The sequence below is a fragment of the Lemur catta genome, chromosome 2, assembly GCF_020740605.2.
Source record: "Lemur catta isolate mLemCat1 chromosome 2, mLemCat1.pri, whole genome shotgun sequence".
Lineage (NCBI taxonomy): Eukaryota > Metazoa > Chordata > Mammalia > Primates > Lemuridae > Lemur > Lemur catta.
In genome coordinates, this window is record NC_059129.1 from 89,373,406 (window position 1) to 89,394,793 (window position 21,388).

Below are 21,388 nucleotides of genomic sequence, written 5' to 3' on the forward strand. Positions count from 1 at the left end.
TTAATATATTTTAAATTTTTTGATATTTTCCACAGAGTGAATCATGTGCCCCATTCATAAAACAAAAATGTGCCAAATAGAGTATGTAATATTTCTGAGTTTGTATTGGAGAGCTGAAGATAAATGTGTTTGGACTGATCAAGTATAACTATATTAGAGAAGTCAGAAGGGGGCTAAAACAGAAGAAATTACTTAAATTTTTCTAACTCTTGTTTTCTCATAAATGGGAGAGTATAATAAGCAACCTCTAAGATGGCCCTCAGTGATGTCATCTCCTGGTATTCAAGTCTGTGGAATTACTTTCTTTGAGTGTGAGCTGTATTTAGTGACTCACTTCTAACCATCAGAACACTGCACAAGTGATATGATATCACTTCTTTTATTTAATTATTTTTTATTTTTAAATTTTTAATTGTTAGATGTATACACTAGTCGTTTATCTTTATAGGATACATGTGATGTTTTGATATATGCATACAATGTGAATTAATCAGATCAGAATAATTGGGGTATCCATCACCTCAGGCATTTGTCATTTCTTTATATTTGGAATATTCCAGTTCCACTCTTAGTTATTTTAAAGTATACCTAAACTTATTGTTGATTATAGTCACTTTGTTGTGTTATCAAATATTGTTCATTCTATCTAACTATTTGACTATATTTTTGTACTCATTAACTATCCCTACTCTACCCCACCTCCCCGCTACCCTTTCCAGCCACTGGTAAACAACATTCTAGTCTCTGACTCTATGAGATCAATTGTTTTTAATATTTAGATCCCACATATGAATGAGAACATATGAGATTTGTGTTTCTGTGCTTGGATTATTTCACTTAATGTAACGTTCTCCAGTTCCATCCATGTTGTTGTAAATGACAGGACTTCATTCTTGTCATTCATTCTGTTGTCTATAATGTACCACAATTTCTTCACTCATTCATCTTTGATGGACACAGGTTGATTCCAAATCCTGACTATTGTGAATAGTGCTGCAATTAAGATGGGAGTGCAGATATCAGTTCAATATACTAAATTCCCCTTCTTTGGATGTATATGCAAAAGTGGGATTGCTGGGTCTTATGGTAGTTCTATTTTTAGTTTTTTGAGGAACTTCCATACTGTTTTCCGTAGTGGTTGCACTAATTTACATTCCCCACCAACAGTGTATGAGGATTCCTTTTTATCCGCATCATTGACATTCATTATTGCCTGTCTTTTTTTTTTTTTTGAGTACAGAGAACTTTATTGATGGTACATGACAAGGTGGGGCTCCCTAGGCCCCTCCCATTCTTCAGGGGCTCTGGCATGGAAACTGTCTTGAGGAGGGGAGATTCTCAGTGAGATGGTGACTGAGTAGGCAGGGACACCCCAGCAGCTGAGGCCTTTCTCTTCCTCTGTGCTCTGGCTGGGGCTGATGGTCCAGGGCTCTTACTCCTTGGTGGCCATGTGGGCTATGAGGTCCACCACCCTGTTGCTGTAGCCAAATTAATTCTCGTACCAGGCAATGAGCTTTACAAAGTGGTTGTTGAGGGCAATGCCAGCCCCAGCATCAAAGGTGGAAGAGTGGGGTGTCGCTGTTGAAGTCAGAGGAGACAACCTGGTGCTCAGTGTAGCCCAGGATGCCCTTGAGGGGGCCATCTGCCGCCTGCTTCACCAGCTTCTTGATGTCGTCATACTTGGCCAGCTTCTCCAGACGGCAAGTCAGGTCCACCACCGACACGTTGGCAGTGGGGATGCGGAAGGCCATGCCAGTGAGCTTCCCGTTCAGCTCGGGGATGACCTTGCCCATGGCCTTGGCTACGCCAGTCGATGCAGGGATGATGTTCTCGAGAGCTCCATGGCCATCACACCACATCTTCCCAGAGGGGCCATCCACAGTCTTCTAGGGAGCGGTGACGCCATGGACTGTGGTCATAAGTCCCTCCACAATGCCAAAGCTGTCATGGATGACCTTGGCCAGGGGGGCTAAGTAGTTGGTGGTGCAGGAGGCATTGCTGACAATGGTGAGGTTGTTTTGGTACTTGTCGTGGTTCATGCCCATCACAAACATGGGGGCGTCAGCAGAGGGAGCAGAGATGAAGACCCTTTTGGCACCCCATCTAGGTGAGCCCCGGCCTTCTCCAGGGTGGTGAAGACTCCAGTGGACTCCACAACGTAATCAGCACCTGCTTCACCCCATTTGATTTTGGTGGGATCTCGCTCCTGGAAAATGGTTATGGGATGGCCATTGATGACAAGCTTCCAGTTCTCTGCCTTGACTGTGCTATGGAACTTGCCGTGGGTGGAGTCATACTGGAACATGTAGACCATGTAGTTGAGGTCAATGAAGGGGTCATTGATGGTGACAATATCCACTTTGCCAGAGTTAAAAGCAGCCCTGGTGACCAGGCACCCGATATGGCCAAAGCCGTTTATTCCAGCCTTCTCTTTCACCATGGTGTCTTGGAGACGGTGCTGGCACTGCATGAGAAGATGCGGCTGTCTGACGAACGGGAGGACCAGAGAGCAGTTGCCTGTCTTTTTGATGAAAGCCATTTTAACTGGGGTGAGATGATATCTCATTGTAGTTTTGATTTGCATTTCTTTGATGACTAATGGTGTGAGCATTTCTTCATATACCTATTGGCCATTTGTTTGTCTTCTTTTGAGAATGTCGCTTTAGATCCTTTGTCCATTTTTTAAATCAGATTATTTTATTTTTTTCCTATTGAGTTATTCACACTCCTTATATATTCTAGTTATTAATCTCTTGCTGTATGCATAATTTGCAAACATTTTCTCCCATTCCCATTCCGTCAGTTGTCTCTTCACTTTGTTGACTGTTTCCTTTGCTGTGCAGAAGCTTTTTAGCTTGATGTGATCCCATTTGTCCAATTTTGCTTTGGTTGCCTGTGTTTGGGGGCTATTACTGAAGAAGTCCTCCCAAAGATCAATGTCCTGATATATTTCCCCAATGTTTTCCTTTAGTAATTTCATAGTTTCACATCTTAGATTTAAGTCTTTAATCCATTTTGATTTGATTTTGTATATAGTGAGAGATTAGGGTCTAGTTTCATTCTTCTGCATATGGATATCCAGTTTTCCCAGCATCATTTATTGAAGAGACTGTTCTTTTCCCACTGTTTGTTGTTGGCAACTTTGTTGAAGATAAGTTCACTATAGATGAATAGATTTATTTATGGGTTCTCTATTTTGTTCCATTGGTCTGTGTGTCTGTTTTTATTCCAGTGTCATGCTGTTTTGTTTACTATAGCTGTGTAGTATAGTTTGAAGTCAGGTAATGTGATTCCTCCAGTTTGTTCTGTTTGCTCTGGATGTCTTTTGCAATTCTGGGTCTTTAATGGTTCCATATATATTTTAGGATTATTTTTTCTATTTCTTTGAAGAATGTTATTGTATTTTGGTGGGAATTACATTGAACCTGTAGATTGCTTTGGGTAGTATGGACATTTTAACAATATTGATTCTTCCAATCCACAGCATGGAATATCTTTCTATTTTTTTGTGTCCTCTTCAATTTCTTTCATCAATGTTTTACAGTTTTCATTGTAGAGATCTTTCATTTCTTTGGCTAAGTTTATTCCTAGGTATTTTATCTTATTTGTAGCTATTATAAATGCAATTACTTTCTTGGTTTCTTTTTCAGATTGTTTACTGTTGGCATATAGAAATGCTACTTATTTTTGTATGTTAATTTTGTATCCTGCAACTTTACTGAATATGTTTATCAGTTCTAATATTTTTATGGAGTCTTTATGTTTCTCTAGATATAAGATCATATCATCTGCAAACAAGGATAATTTAACTTTTTCCTTTCCAATTTGGATGCCCTATATTTCTTTCTCTTGTCTTACTGCTCTAGCTAGCACTTCCAGTACTATGTTGAATAACAGTGGTGAGAGTGGGGATCTTTGTCATGGTCTAGATCTTAGAGAAAAGGCATTCAGTTTTTCTCTATTCAGTAGGATATTAGCTGTGTGCCTGTCATATATGGCTTTTGTTGTGTTGGGGTAAGTTCCTTCTATATCCAGTTTTTGAGAGTTTCTACCATGAAGGTATGCTGAATTTTGTCAAATGCTTTTTCAGCATCAATTTAAATGATCATTTTTTTTGTCCTTTTTTCTGTTGATATGATGTATCACATTGATTGATTTGCTTATCTTTAACCATTCTTACACCTCTGGGATGAATCTCTCTTGATCATGATGAATAATCTTTTCATTGTGTTGTCACATTAGGTTTGCAAGTATTTTTGCATCTATGTTCAACAGAGATATACACCTGTAGTTTTCTTTATTTGTTCTGTCTTTGTCTGGTTTTGGTATCAGGGTCATATAGGCCTTGTATGTAATAGAATGCATTTGGGAGTATTCCCTCATCCTCAATTTTTTAGAAGTTTATGTAGGATTGGTATTAGATATTCTTTGAATACTTGGTAGAATTTAGCAGTGAAGCCACTGGGTACTGGGCTTTACTTTGATGGGAGACTTTTTATTACTACTTCTATCTTTTTATTTGCTTTTGGTTTATTTAACTTTTGGATTTCTTCCTGCTTCAGTCTTATAGGTTATATGTGTCTGGAAATTTATCCAATTCTCCTAGATTTCCCAATTTATTGACATATAGTTGCCCACAATAGCCTGTAATGATGGTTTGCATTTCTACAGTATCAGCTTTAATGTCTCCTTTTTCATCTCTGGTTCTATTTATTGGGAACTTCTCTCCTTTTTTCTTAGTCTGACTAAAGATGCATCAATTTCTTTTTTCTCAAAAACCAACATTATGTTTCATTAATTTTTGTTTTTTTTTTTCAATTTTATTTATTTTTGTTCTGATCTTTATTATTTCTTTTCTTCTAGTAATTTTTGGTTTGGTTTGCTCTTACTTTTCTAGTTCTTTAAGACACATCATTAGGTTGTTTATCTGAAGCTGTTTGTTGTTTTTTATATAGGCAATTATTGCTATAAACTTTCCTCTTAATAATGCTTTTTCTGTATCTCATAGGTATTGATATGTTGTTTCATATTCATTTGTTTCAAGAAATTTTTAACTTCCTTCTTAATCTCATCATTGTCCCACTAATCATCCAGGAGCATATTGTTTAGTTTCCATGTGTTCCGTATCTTCCAATGTTCCTCTTGTTATTGATTTCTAGTTTTATTCCATGTGGTCAGAGAAAATATTTGGTATGATTTCAATTTTTTTGAATTTTTTTAAGACTTGTTTTGTGGCCTAACATATGGTCTATCCTTGAGAAGAACGTGAATTCTGCAATTGTTGGATGAAACGTTCTGTAATTATCTATTTGGTCCATTTGGTCTATAGTGCAGATTAAATCCAATGTTTCTTTGCTGAATTTCTGTCTGGATGGTCTGTTGAATGCTGAAAGTGGAGCATCGGGGTCTCCAATTATTGTATTGGGGTCTATCTCTCCCTTTAGCTCTGATAGTATTTGGTTTATATATCTGGGTGCTCCAGTTTTATTTATATATATATATATATATATATATATATATATATATATATATATATATATATATATATATATATATATATATATATAATTGTTATATCCTCTTGCTGAGTTGACCCTTTTATCACTATATAATGACCATCTCTTTTCACAGTTTTTTTCTTGAAATCTGTTTTATCTGATAAAAGTATAGCTAATCTTTCTCTTTATTGTTTTCCATTTCTATGGAATATCTTTTTCTAACCTTTATTTTCAGTCTATGTGTGTCTTTGTATGTGAAGTAGGTTTCTTTCAGACAACATAAAGTTGGCTCTTGTTTCTTTATCCATTCAGTCATTCTATGTCTTGTGACTGGAGAAATTAGTACATTCATATTCAATGTTATTATTGATAGGTAAGGACTTACTACTGCCATGTTGTTATTTGATTTCTGGTTGTTTTGTGGTCCTTTTTTTCTTTCTTCCTTATTTCCTATATTCCTTTGTTAAGAGTTATTTTCTCTGGTATTTTGTTTTAATTTCTTGCTTTGTATTTTTTGTTTATTTGTTGTAGGTTTTTTGATTTGAGGATATCATGAGGCTTGCAAACACATTTTATAACCAATTATTTTAAACGTATTAAAACGCTACTTACAAACAAATGGACAAGAAAAGAGAAATCTAACAGTAATTCTATCCTTTAACCCCAACCTCATCCCACTTTTAATTTTTTTTCTAGTCGTATCTTTTTAAATATTTATCTCTCAAAAAATTGTTATACTTATTTTTGGTAGGTTTGTCTTTTAGTCTTTTTACTCAAGATATAAGTTTATACACCACAATTACAGCAATAGAGTATTCTGGATTTGTGTACTTACTCTTACCAGTGATTTGCATACCTTCAGATGATTACTTATTGTTCATTAATGTCCTTGACTTTTATATTAAAGAACTCTTTTTTGCACACTTGTAGGGCAAGTCTGATGTTGATGAAATCTCTCAGCTTTTGTCTAGGAAAGTCTTTATTTCTCCTTCATGTTTGAAGGATATTTTTCTAGGAGATAGTATTCTAGAGTTAAGGTTTTTTTTTTTTTTTTCCCCTCATCATTTTGAATATATCATGCCAGTCTCTCTTGACCTGTAAAGTTTCCACTGAGAAGTCTATTGCCAGGTGTATTGGAGCTCCTTTATATCTTTTTTTTTCTTTTTTCTTGCTTCCCTTAGGACCTTTTGTTTATCTGTGACCTTTGGGAGCTTGATTATTAAATGCCCTGAGGTAGTCTTGCTTGGCTTAAATCTGTTTGGTGTACTATGACCTTCTTGTACCTGAATATTACTATCTTTCTCTAGGTTTGAATAAACTTTCTACCCCAATCTCTCTCTTTCTCTCCTCTTTAAGGCAAATAACTCTTAGAATTGCCCCTTTCAGGCTATTTTCTAAATCTTATAGTCATGCTTTATTCTTTCTTCTTTCTTCTCTTCTGACTGTATATTTTCAAATAGCCTGTCTTTAAGCTGACTAATTCTTTCTTCTGCTTGATCAATTCTGCTGTTGAGAGACTCTAATGCATTTTTCAGTTTGTAAATTGAATTCATCAGCTCCAGAATTTCTGCTTGATTTTTTTATTATTATTTTAATCACCTTGTTAAATATCTCTGATAGGCTTCTAAATTCCTTCTTTGTGTTGTCTTGAAATTCATTGAGCTTCTTCAGGACAGTTATTTTGAATTCTTTGTCTGAAAGATCACCTATCTCCATCACTCCAGGATTGGTCACTGGTACCTTATACAGTTCATTTAATGAGGTCATGTTTTCCTGGATGTTCTTGATGTTTGTTAATATCTGGGCATTGAAGATTTAGGTATTTATTTCAATCTTTGCAGTCTGGGCTTATTTGAACCTGTCTTTCTTGAGAAGGCTTTCTAGACATTCAAAGGGATTTGAGTGTTGTGATCTAAGTCTTTGGTCAATGCAGCCATATCAGCATTGGTGGTGTCCCAATCCCAGTGATGCTGTGACTCTTGAAGACTCCTGGTTGTACCACCTTGGTGGATTGGGGTAAAATGTGAGAGAATTGCATGGATTGCCAAGCAAAGTCTCTCACTGTCTTCCCTGACTCTATATGCTGGGCTTCTGGAGTTAGGGAAGGAGGGATATGGGCACTCCTTCATGGACTCCAGAGTCGGCTCACACATGAAGCCAGCCCACTCTCACACAAAGCCCGTGGCAACTGCTGTCTGGCTACCCCTGATGTTTATTCAAAGCCCCAGGGCTCTTTAGTCAGCATGTGATGAATCCTGCCAGGACTGGGTTCTTCCTGTCAGAGCAGTGTATTTCCTTCTGACCCAGGGTGGGGCCAAAAATGCCTTCCAGGAACTAAGGCCTAGACTCAGGGGCTTCAGGAGTCTACTTAGTACTTTATTCTACTATGGCTGAACTGGTACCCAAGTTGCAATAAGAGGCCTCTGAACTCTTCCTTTTCCTTTCTCCTAGTGGAAAAAGACTCTCTCTGAACTACACTGCCTGAGTTTGGAGGAGGCGGGTAGTGGAAGTGACATAGGCACTGGCTTGGCCACTGCTTCTAGTGTCTCACTGGGTCACATGTGCCTCAAGTCCACTGGCTCTGAGCCAGCACAGCTACAGGAGTTACCCAAGGACTGTAGCCTTTATGGACTGACTGCCATATGAATTTAATCCAGGACCCAGGGTACTTTTTGTCAGCTAGTGGTGGAGTTAGCTGGAACTCAGGTTAAGGGGCAGAGGATTTCCCTCTGGCTGGGCTGGTCTAAATCCTCCCTCCATTGGCACTGGCAGAAGTCTGCCCCGTTCTGTGTTCCCCTGTGCCAGGGCAGCCCTAAGTTTCAATGCAAAGTCCCATGATCACTTTATTCTCCCTCCCCCAGGCACACAGATTCTCTTTCCACTTGGTGGCCTAGCAGGGTATGGCATAAGCAATGCAAGATTTTCTTTTTTTACCTCTTCAGTGCCTCTTTCCTTGATACAATATTAAAACAATATACTATGTTTGCTCATATGATTTTTGGTTCTTCTTAAGGTACTTGCTTGCATGGTTAGTTGTTGAATTTGGTGTTCATGCAGAGGAACAATTGCAGGAGGCTTCTTTCTGACCATATTGCTCTGCTCCCTCCTGATGTCACTTCTGAGATTAGGTTATAGAGTTCTATAACCTATATTGGCTTCCTCTCAAAGGTCTTCTCTTGTTCTGCCTTGGATTGCCTGCATGTCATGAGGCAGTCCTGTGCAGAGGTCCATGGGAGTGAGACTGGAATCAGAGCATCCCACAGTCAAGTCTTCAGGTTACATTGTGGCTCCAGATCATAGATTGGCTGCAAACTCATGAAAAAGCTTGAGGCCTAGACACCTTGATAAACTGCATCTGGATCCTTGAACCATAGCACATGTGGGATAATAAATGGAAGAGTTTTAAGTGCTAAGTCTTGGAATCGTTTGGTATACAGAAATAGATGACTAATACATAGTAGAATCAGGATCAGTGATTATAAAATTGAATCAGAGGTTCTATTGTAAAACTGTAGCCACCTTCTGCCACCAATTAGCAAAAAGCAATTAGATAAGGGAAATTTAGCTGGTTTCAGTTTCACCTGAATTTACCAGCAGCTACTCTCACCATGCAGGATTTGAATAAACTTATATCTTCTAATCAAACTGGACATATTCAGCATTTCAGGCTTTTCCCATTATGTCATTAGTCTGTCACAGTGTCATTCTGTGTAGTGTTTTGGAGCTTGGGCATCTGAACTCACCATTGTATTACATGAAACTATTACCTTTAAAACATAAACAGGTCCTGGAAAGTAATTGCAAAGAAAATTCACTTCTATCAATATAAATAAATGAAATGAGGGCTGAAAAATGTGAAGGATGTCCAGGTAAAAAGTTGCTGATAGTTATCCTAGAGAGCTTTTATGCTCAACTATGTTCACTTCTAGGATTAAGAATTTTATAAAGGTTTTGTGAATTTTCTTAAAGTCCATGTATACTGAGCTTCTAAACTTTCATTATATGCCTGAAAATTCAGAGCCCTTAGATTTAATCTTGCTAATATAATCCATTTTGGGAGCAAGTAAGGAAGCAGTAAGAATAAAATGATGTTTCCCTTTTGGCATTATTGAAACAACTATTTATTGAATGAATTTTTTTCTAAATTAGTGAATTTAGATTATTTAGTATATTTTTAATATGGTTAAATTTATAATTGTATACCATATTTCCTATTTATTTATCTTTAAAAAAGTAAATCACAAGGCTGTCATTAGGTTGAGAGTGATCTACTTTCATATTCCTATATTTTCTGGAATGAGGAATTGGGATTTTTAGAGAATTTCCAAAATATTTCACCTTCCCACATAATTCCTATGATAGCTTCTCTGAAATAATCTTAATGTGGAAAGTTCGAATAGAAATTAAAGAGAGAATTAAAAGCAGGATGTTGTCATATTGGTGACATCATTTGAGTTTTGAGGTAAAAACTGAATTTTGTCAATCCATAAACCAGTTTTGATTCTTTGACCTATGTCACACTGACAGAATTATTTGGCCATTTGCTTAACAATATGCAACACTATGGAAATCAGAGTACAGGAAAGATGGATCAGAGGAAGAAAGAGAGAAAAAGAAAGAGAGAGAAAGAAAAAGAGAGAGAGAGAAAGAGAAATTTCCAGACTTTTATTTCCAGGCACCATTTCCTGGTAAAATGGGCCCAGCAGCTACTCGGCTCTTCCATAAATCACCAAGGAATTTGAGAAGGTAGAAAAGAGGGATAGCACATCTTAACCAGTTCTCTCCTCTTAAGAAAAGCAGAAATCTCCATTCTATCAGAGTATGATGGAATAAATAACACTCCTAACAGATAATTTTCCTACCTCATGGTGCCATCTGCTATAGAGAGCTATTCATTTGCTTACTCAGTGGTGCTTCTCAAACTTGAATGCGCATACAGATCACATGGAGGTCTTGTAAAATGCAGATTTGATTCAGTTGGTTTAGGTTGGAGTTTGAGATTCTCTGCATTTGTAACAAGCTCCCAGGTAATGTCAGTCCATGAACTATATTTTAGTAGCAAGGGTTTAGAATATCTGATATTTTGCAAGACTCTCTTTTTAGCTACTGTGAAAATATATGCAGACACTGTTCTCAAGGAGCCTCCAGTATATTCAAAAAGAAAAGTCAATCTGTGTGTAAAAATAGCTCATGCATTGATAAAATTAATAGCAATTAGTTCCTCGAGGAGGTGTTGAAAGGGCTGTCTTCTACAAAGGGCGTATGACCTTTGCAGTCTCACAGGCCCACACTTAGGAGGGCCCACACATGCTTTAATGTTCTGCTGTTGCTGTCTTGAAATTCTTACTAAGTTTTAGACAAAGGATATTTCATTTTCATTTTGTATGGGACCCCACAAATTGCATAACTGATCCTGGGTACAAATAAATTCCTATGGGTCATGAAAAAGAGTGAAATCACCTCCCACTGAAAGGAATAAGAAAAGTTTCAAAAGGAGGAAGCATTTGAGCAGTGTCTTGAAGAATGGGAAAAATTTGAACTTTACTATGTGGTAAAGTAATGGAGGAGTGCAATCTAGGCAGAGGCTGGTATGATCAGAGGAATGAAGACTGAAAGGACAGCATGTGGGAAGAATGGCAAGTAGTTGAGTCTGACTGACTAAAATGCTGAGCACATAAGAGGCACTCAATAAATTTTTGTTGAATGAAGTTCTACTGAATGAGTTCCCAGAGATCAACATACTGTCTGTATTGCCAACCTAGGAGAAACAGTGATACCACTGTATTAAAGTGTAGCAAGTACCCTGGCCTGTACTTTTAGAGGTTCAAAAGTGGAGATGGTTGAGAGTGAAGATTCAAATAAGGTTTGCTAACAGATGTGTTTTCCAGCTCTGCAAAATGGTAGGCTCTTTAACATGTTACCAAATGAACTGTCAGTGATTGGGAATGGGAAAGTGATTTTCTTTTCATGAAGACAGTCTAGTTTAGTTTCCACCCATCTGGAGAAATTTTGCTGTATGTTTTGGACATTTTAAAGACAGCACTCATTGAAACAAACAAACAAACAAAAAACTGTTGCCTTTGAACAGAATTAGAAACTAAGGCAGCCGATCGTGGTGGCTCATGCCTGTAATCCTAGCACTCTAGGAAGATGAAGCAGGAGGATCACTTGAGCTCAGGAGTTCAAGACCAGACTGAGCAAGAGCCAGACCACATCTCTACTAAAAATGGAAAACAGTAGCAGGGTGTAGTGCATGCCTGTAGTTCCAGCCACTCTGGAGGCTGAGGCAGGAGGATCGCTTGAGCCCAAGAGTTTGAGGTTGTTGTGAGCTAGGCTGACACCACAGCATTCTAGCCTGGACAACAGAGCCAGACTCTGTCAGAAAAAAAAAAGAAAGAAAAGAAAGAAAGAAAGAAACTAAGGTTAAACCATTATTATGCTACATAATTTTAAAAACAGACAAATAGCATATAGGAGCAAATATTCATATTACATGTGGAGAAACATGCTTACGAGTGTGAGAGGATCAAAATAACTACGTAACAGTGGAAGACTAACAGTAGTGCATCATTTTTGCTAATTTTTCTCCTTATTAGAAGTAAATAATGAACATAGATTTTGTCTCTTTTTGCACAAATGGGGCTAGAACTTTTTAACAAATTCACTTAGGGACAGCACATGACTGCTAAGGCTTATCGTTCTGCTTTAAAATTAGTGTTTGGTGTCCAAACTGACAGCTGGGGAAGTTTTCATCCCTGAACTGCAATGCTGCTTTGCCTCTTTGCTCTTTAGGCCTCTCCGAACTTTTCCCATGAACTCATCCTCAATGTCCTCCTCCTCCATCCCTGCAGGGACAGATTAAGTGGACAGGAAAGGAGAACACCATGGGCATGGTCACCCAGTTAGCTCCCAATTGAGTTACTGAACCCATGGGCCACAATGTTTATTATGTGACCACCACAATACCATCTCCAGGGTCAACTCTCTGCCAACTATCCCTTGAAACCAAGAGCAAAATGACAGACATTGCTTATGGTGGATCTCACAGTAATGAAATATGCCCTTGATCCCTAAGTCCCCTCTGCTGGCTGCCTGATAGGTACTTTTGCATGGTGTGTTTGGCTTTGCAGAAATATTTCATGAAAATCTTACTTGTATAAACTAGGCCTGATACTTTGCATATGATATATTGATCTAGTCTCTTTTCTTTTCCATTTTGTAATTGCCATAATTGTTATTATTTTCCTATCCCTAAAATAACTTCTCAAAATAAGACCTTGAAAGGAAATAGAGTGCATCAAAAGCTTTTAAGAAACCCGAAATGTTTAACTTTACAGTTTATTGCTTTTTTGCTGATGAAACAAAATAAGACAAAATCCCAGCTGAAATGAAACTTCAATTTTTTTTTATTCCAGAAACAAAAGTCTTTTCATAAATTATGTTACAAAATGGATAGTTATAATTCAGAAATTAACAGATGAAGTACTCTTGAACTGGAATAAAGATGAAAAAGAGCCGTAAGTATTTATTTTTTTATCTTCAGAGTCTTCAATCAAAAAGCAAGTACTGTTTTTGTGTTCTATACTAGTTAGTGTACTATCTGTCTTGTCATCCACACTTTGCTAGTACTATATATAGGCACATATAGTGAGTATAAGAATAAACTACAAACTCGGTCAGGTGGATAAGCCTTTTCCTATATTATCTATTTTGTAGGCCTTCATTGCTCACATTAATGAGATACTTTCTATATACTATTTTTTGTTCATGTCACAGAGATTAAGTGAAATTTCCCAGTGAGGAAACAGGTTAGCTGATTGGTGCTAAGTCTCTCTAACTTTTAAACGGAAGTAAAACAGGTTCACACTGCAATGCAGTTGTTTGGATTGTCTATGCATGTTCTGAGTAAGGTACCTGGATTAGTCATTCTTCAGAAAGCACATTCCTTGCTATGGAGATATTTGCATGCACAGAGGACAGACTAATGTCATTGAATCGGCAAGTCTCCATAGTCAGACTGAAGTGTGAAGTGCTGTGATTTATTGGGGTGTTTCTAACAGAAAACCTACTAGCCAAATAGTTAAAGGAATTGTGAGAGAGGGGGTTGTTTAGTTATTCAATAGTTACTTTCAATTTCATTTTGGCTGTGACCATATGCCAATGGATACCAGATTTGTGTCATTTTGGCCTGAGTGAAACAGCCAGCGCTGTTGCCATAGTGAAAGATTTAGGAATTGTGCACTAAACTGGTGTGTAAGAATAGGGGACTTCTAATTTAGGTTTATATACCTGAACACATGTAGGTATTTGTTTACTCTCACAATTAAACCTTTTATATTTCAGGGATCATAATGAAAAGAAATATGTCTAGATGAAATAATTGGTGGGCTTAACAAAATAAAAAAAAAACCTTAGTGAGACAAAACATGACATGGTAATATGTATCGTTGATGGTGATTAATATATTTAATTTATTTGCTTCAACATTAACCTCATAACTTCTAGGAACACATCTAAAGATATGCAAATAAAGGTTAGATCCTTTTTATGGTAACAAGATACTACACGTGCAACTTGAAAGAATGACCAGATCCATCCACTGAAAGTCTGAGGTTCTTACTCGTGAAATAGTGAGAACCTCACTAGCATGAAGGTATTTAAAAAAATTTAACTTAGAAAAAAACAACATTATGCTAAGAAGCCAGGCATAGAAGAACACATATTATATGCTTCCATTTATATGAAATGTCCAAAATAGACAAATCCATAAAGACAGAAAGTAGATTAGGGCTGGGGAGAAGGTGTGGTGAGAAATAGGGGAGCAATAGCTAAAGGGTACAGAGTTTCTCTTTATGGTGATGAAAATATTTTAAAATTGTTTGAGATGATGGTTGCATATATCTATGCATACACTAAAAATCATTAAATTGTATACTTTAAATGGGTGCATTATATGATATGTGAATTATTTATCCATAAAGCTGTTTCATAAAAAAATCCTTTAACTCATGTATACTTTCCATTTAATCATTTGCTATACATCTCTTCTAAAGTAAGAATGTTCCTATAATGTTTAAATAGCCGATATCAGGGTGTTTACCCAATTCTCAGCTTCTAGGTGGGACTGGTAAAAGTAGGTGGGAGAAATGGGAGTGGTTCTTACTCCACAGGGCTCTGATTTTAGCCCAAACAGTTATGTAGACATCAAAGAGCACCCCAGGACAGCCAGGATGGAACAGCTGCAGACTTCCTTTGATCTCAGTTCAATGACCTCTCCATCACATTTAGTGTCCCTTTTTTGTTTGGGGTATTTTTTGAATTCTTATTCCTTCTAGGAAAACTGCTGCCTATAGACTAATGCTAGTTACCAAAATGTTTTACATAAGCAAGAGACCTGTTTTCATAAATGCCTTGCTTGTGGACTGTGTGTGTGTGTTCTCTGTGCTTATTTGGTATTGAGATCTTTGGGTTGTGAATCTCTTCTTTCAGACATAGGAACATCCCCATCTGTTATAATTGACCTGCAATGAGAAAGAGAACCTTGATAATTCAGAGTGCATCATCTGTGGTCTTGGTAGGTCTTTTGTTTCTTAAGTATTTAATCATTCCACTGAGGTTATTCCCTTCATAACAAATTAGTTGGAGGAAAGAAATTTCAAATCAGACAATTATTATAGTTACCACTTCTAATAAAGAGATTAGTAGGTAAAAGCAGGTGAAATAATTTAGCGATTTTGATTTTTTTATGTCTCCATGTTCTATAGAAAAAAAATTGTAATCATAGTTAGGATGTTTATGTAACTGTGGACCTTCTGCTCAGTATTCAGGCATGTTTTCTGAGACCTATTATTTCAAAACTGTTAATATGACTTATTTGATAGACATTTCACTTAAACTCATTACATCCCATTTAAACCACCAAAAATGTATTAAGTACTGACTACAGAACAGATGCTGTGCTAGGTTCCTGTGGGAAGCTTAAGAGGGAAATAAATAAACACTCAGAACAGGGGATCCTCCGATGAAATAGACTGATATGCACCCAAGAAAAAACTCTGATGCAGGCAGAACATGTGATACACAGTAAATGATTTAAAAAGTAGAAGATAGATTTATCCAAATTTATAGGTGGAATGCTGGTTTAATGCAAAAGGTGAAATTTGAACAATTTAGTATTTTGCTGCAAAAATACATTATCCTGATAGCATCTTAGGGACCTGAATAAATGATGAACCTACTTATTCCCACATGTATTTATATGAAACTAAAAAATATCTATAGATTTATTGTGGTATAATTTCAAATTATTTACCACTTCAGTGCTTTGGGGAACACATTATGAAAAGAGCTGAATGCCCTTTTGTCCATTGACTTTTTGGTTCATTTGATTTTTGTTGCCATAAGCACTTATAACAATAGAAGATAATCAGCAAGAGAAATGTGTTATTACACATTAGTCAATGCAATCAAACAGTAAATATATTTAGTTTTCAATAATATGGTGCCTGTCCTAAAAGAGAATTAATATGTGGATCATATTGATCATTTTCTCTCTAGTGAATTATAGGCAGGCTTATAAAAATGGATTATGTCTCTCAAAAATTGGCATATTATTATGTGAAGTCACTGTTCATTCTCTACTTCTTCCTGGAGGCCTGGCAAGGTAAAGGGTATCTATCACATCCCACGTATCCAGCCCTTCTTCTATATGACACGTGGTATCTTTTTGATTCCTGGTCAAAGGTTGTTTTCATTGCTAAACTGAAAACTCCATGAGAGCAGAGGCTTCTTCATTGTTGAATACCTAGAGTAATAGTAGGTAAATAAATAATTCCTTAGTAAATGAATTAATAAGAACCAAGGTAGAGTACAAAGAGAACAGTTTTTAAAAGTATGGCAAAATCGTCTCAGTTTATATGTTTATTAAAACATTTGATGTATTTCTTCTCTCTATGCCATAAATGCACTTTTCAGACTTCTACTGAATAATATCCCACATTGCATAGTTTCACTTCCTGTTTATATATCTGTTTCTCTTATTTGACTTCTATATCTTGCTGAAGCATCTGAAGAATGAGTGCTTTAGAGAAGTGCAGTATTTGGAACGGCATTCTCAGGGCTGGCATCTGGTAAATTAAAAAAAAAAAAAAAGTTTATCCAGGACGTCTAAAGCACGAAACAGTACATCTAAAAAGAGAACTTGAACCACTGTCCAGGAGGATCCATAGTTAGTTAAAATGTGGTTGTCTTTCATGCCCAAACTTAAGATAAACCAAAGGCAAGACATTAGAATAGTAAGATATGAGTCTAGAGACCTTACAATTCCAAGAAGGAGGAAGTAAAAATGAAAAACAAAGAGAAACAATGGGACCCAATCATGGCCATAACTGGCCAAGGAACACAGCCTTTTCATAGAATGCCCAGTAAGGGAGCAAAACTAAATGACATCATATCTGAATAGACTATTAGCTGTAAGGATTCTGTGTTATTTGTGTTTGAATTTCTAGCACTTTTCACAGTCACTGAGTATGTAGTAGATACCAGTATTTATTGAATTAATGGATAAATCAATAAATCTCAAATTCCAGATAATTTTGTTTTTTCTGTTCTACTAAATTCTTTTATCTTACAATAAGAATGTTTCCAAAGCAATTTGACATTGTAAGAATCATAAAGATTATTGCCAAAGCAATTAACAATTGTGATTCAAATGTCTTGTACAAATAGAAAATAATCGCATTAAGTTATTATTCAATATATAGATCTCTTCAAGAATGAAGTGGTAACATAAAATTCAATTTATTTCCCAGATTAACATTCCAGGCTTAAATTTTATGGTGTCAGCAATATGATCATTTACTAATTGATGCAATCTAATATTAAACACTTTCACTTTCTAATAATGTATTGTCCGAAAAGACAATTAAAATGTGGATTATGCTATATAATTCAGAGAATCTGAGTAGACAATATTATTCATTTTGCTTTGCACTTTCCAGGTACTCTCATATTCCAGTTAATGTCTCATTGGTAATGACCTTGATTTATCATCAATAACATTATCTTTATAAAGTAATGATTACATTATATAATTTTAATTTTATCTATGTATATTATATTGATATGATTATCATTTTGTGAGGGTAATGTCCCATGCTAAATTTGAATTGATAATCAAGGCATTTAAAATGTATTTAAAATTTTCCTTTTAAAATGTAATTACTTAAGCATTTGCAAAAGGGATATGGAATGTTCCAGACTAGGGTATATAGAGATGTCAGAAAAAAGTTCATACAGATGTCACTAGGGCAGAAGAGTATTACAGAGAACTTCAGTTTTCCAGTGTCCATGCAGGGTACAACTTGTTTCCTGGCTGGCTCAAGGAGAGTTATTAGACTATACAACAGTGATGAGAAAGATCCTATCTCTTCCTGTGTCAAGAGCTCTCCTCCTCCTACCACATAACTCTCAAAATCCTGAATCCCTACATGAACTACTAAATATTAATATTAAGTTGGAAATGAAAGCAAACGAAACAAATGAAATGATGTGACCTTATCATTACCAGGAGAAGGCAGTAGGGAGTGGCTTTGGGGGTGTGATTATCCTGATCCAGGGAAGTTTCCTGGAGAGTGGAAGCCCAAAGGGTAGGATGAAAGAATCCAGGCAGGTGCAAACTCTGGTGAGTGGGAGCTCTGGCACTCAGGCTGGGCTCACATCACGCTATCAGAGAACTTCAAAAGTCCACCTGTTCACTTTGCTTAGTTTCCATCCAGAGAGAGAAGCAATAAAACAATAGGAGGATAGGATAAAGTAAACAATAAGTAATAGTAATATAGTAATGTTAATAATAAAAAAGAAATAAGAGAAATAGATACAATAGAAGGATTTTTAAAAGATAAAAGAATAATTTTTTAGGGTCTATTCCTCCAATTTTAATCACAAAATTCTCCTCCATGGTCAAAATTTAAACACACCATATCTAGGCAGGTTCTATTTATTCCCCTGTATAGGTTTAACATTGTAAGTTCAATACTAAAAACACTAACTTTGGGTATGTTGAGACGAGTGTTTCACTGTGTACACCTGAATGTTTGGGACACCAGGCTTTCCTAAAGGCATAGTTAACTAATAAAGAACCATTTATTAAAGGTAAGGGGCATAGCAATTATTTGCTTTAAAAGGTAATTATCACTATGAAAATATAGTTTTTTTATGTTGGAAAATATTTGTCTTTTTATATGCCAAATATAGTATCTATATACAACTTTATTACATTTTGATTCTGATCCTTAATTGTCATTAATGACTAATTTTCCTAATAGCACTTTACACTCTGTTTGGAGGAGATAGTTCTTTCAACCATCTTGAATATTTTGAATTAAAGTTAAAATGTTTTCAAAGTGCATACACTGCTCCAGGGCTTTAGGCCAATATCCATCAATTGCTTTGCTCTTTCGGTTGAGTGCGAGTCTCATCCATGACAGCTTTCTGTAAATTAGAGATAAAGCCTTATTCTGCCTTTCTAACATTTTCCATGCAGCTTGATAACTTCTGCATCTTTTCTTTTCCAGGGCCAAAAGAGAACAGAATTTGTGTTAGAGTTACTTCTTTCATCAATTATTGGCCTTATGTTTATATGAAGTTTTTTTTCTTATTAGCCATCAGATTAAAGCCACAAATTGTGTTCAGATGCACAGTGCTTTCCATTAAAGAGAACATATGTCTTTTTATAAGACAAATGATTTTTAAAATCACTTTTAAACATAAAACCTGAAACATACATTGATTTTACCATATGGCCTTTGTTCTAGCTTTTCAAAGCTATCGAAATACCTCATCAAAACCCTATCTCATCCATTACCATATACCATTTATTCTTTGTAAGAAAAATATTCTTCAATAATTTAAGTTTGCAATTATTTTTACAATTCAAATTATTATTACTGTAACAAGACTTATAATTATATTCATTTGAATGCATCTTTTGTTTATTTTTATTAATCAAGATATTCTAGTTACTAAGTATAGAAATATAATTTTCATACTAATAGTTTAAAAATATAACAAGTTTTATATTCTGTAGTGTAATGATGAATTTCTATTGTAATTTGTATAGAATTCACATTTCTGTGACATTTATTTTCATATTAGCTATATATTTTTTTTATTTATTTTGTTTTTCATGTTAAGGAAATAGCAGTTTCCAGTTGATGTTATTAGCTCTTACTATCTTGTCAAGATAAATTAACAAAAATAAGTCTTTTATTCAGGATGGGCTTTGACATTTTGTGCTATGTGAATGACTGCCAGATCCCAAAGGTGACCCAGTTGCTGCTCAGAATATAGAAAGAGCACAAGTCCTACTTCTCATGACCTTCTGGACTCTGATGTACACATTCCTTAGTTCCTTAGGTCCTGTTGTAGGAGTTATATGTGCACACATTGCCTCCCCACTCAGCATCATCCACGAATTATGTGCAAACCTCCTACAGTCCCTGTTTCAAGTCACTGGAGAAGGTGATGAGCCAGGCAGGCCCTTACAGATTCCACAGAGAACTCTGAGAGTCCCCCCAAGCACCTATGTGCCTACCATGTCTAGCTATGATGCCATTTCCTTTATGTGTAGTTTCACATGTGTTTCTCATCTGTTTCAATAGCTGTACCTACTAGAAATACTTTAAAGTACAATTTCACCAGACACTATATCAAATGCTTTACTAAAGTGCATGTATTCCATGGACTATATCCTTTCATCTTCTATTCTTGTCTATACTGAAATGTAGACCATCCCTGCTGCCAGATGCTTCTTCTATCTCTCTCTCATTAGCCAAAAAGAAGTCTGCAATTCCCAACATCTGTGGCAGGCTCCCCACCCCACCCTCATTTCAATTTCCAATCTCTCATCTTTATACTACCCCCCTGTATAGAGAAGCCCACTAACATATTCCCCCTCTCAGCTGCACACAACTTCCTGGAACAGCTCCCAGTAAAAAGCCTAAAGCTTCCTTCCTTCAGTCACATAGTTTTAAATCCTTCCCCACCAGAAGCAGGTCACCTATCTTTTACCCTGAAGAAGTATCCTTCCTTTCTGCCATTCATAGTTAACAAGATGGTGATTCTGGTTAAAAAGTAGAATCATTACCTTTGTCCTATAATAAGCCCATGAAACCTTATGAAAATACCACCCACAATGTCTTTAATGTTATCTTAAAAAATTTAAATTTGTGAGTATCAGGGATAGGGAGATACAAATTTTGGGAAGAGGTTGTATAAAATAATGCATGCTGAGAATATTTTCGGGAATGCTAGTCACATAAACTTGGTTTTGTTGATAATATGGACATTGAGCCTAGAAAAAAGACTATATTTACACAATTATAAATACCTTTGTGAAGAGCAAATCTTCTGTTAGTCATCCACATGTTTCTAAATAGCTGGGTCTTTGACATTAGCTGGTTATCTGATATTGGATGGTTATGTGTGAACAGTTACATTTATAGTTATTCCCAAAGTGTTAACCAAAAATAAACATAATAAAAATGAATTTTAAAAAGGAAGATGAGAAATACTGGCCAAATTCAATACTACCACATTTCAGTACAGATTCCTTTTATCCCTTGAGGATCTGTGAAATCTAACACTGCTCTGTAGGCAAGCTAAAGCAGTGTCCAGAATACCATCTAACATTAGAGGACACATGGATTCAGTTTCAACAAACTTGACAGATGTGCACATCTCCATTGTAGAACTAGGGCACATATATAAGTAGATGCCCTTGCCCTTGGTTACTTCGGCTTTATAAATGCAAATACCAGTTTAATTAAATCATAGAATCAAATGGGCTTTCCAGAGTACAGAAATGAGCCTCCACTGAAAGTATCTTGATT

General features: G+C 36.1%; 1 pseudogene; it reads right to left on the reverse strand.

Annotated features, from left to right (window-relative positions):
* Positions 1–1,432: 1,432 nt before the first annotated feature.
* On the reverse strand, positions 1,433–2,440 carry LOC123633081 (annotated as a pseudogene).
* Positions 2,441–21,388: the final 18,948 nt, after the last annotated feature.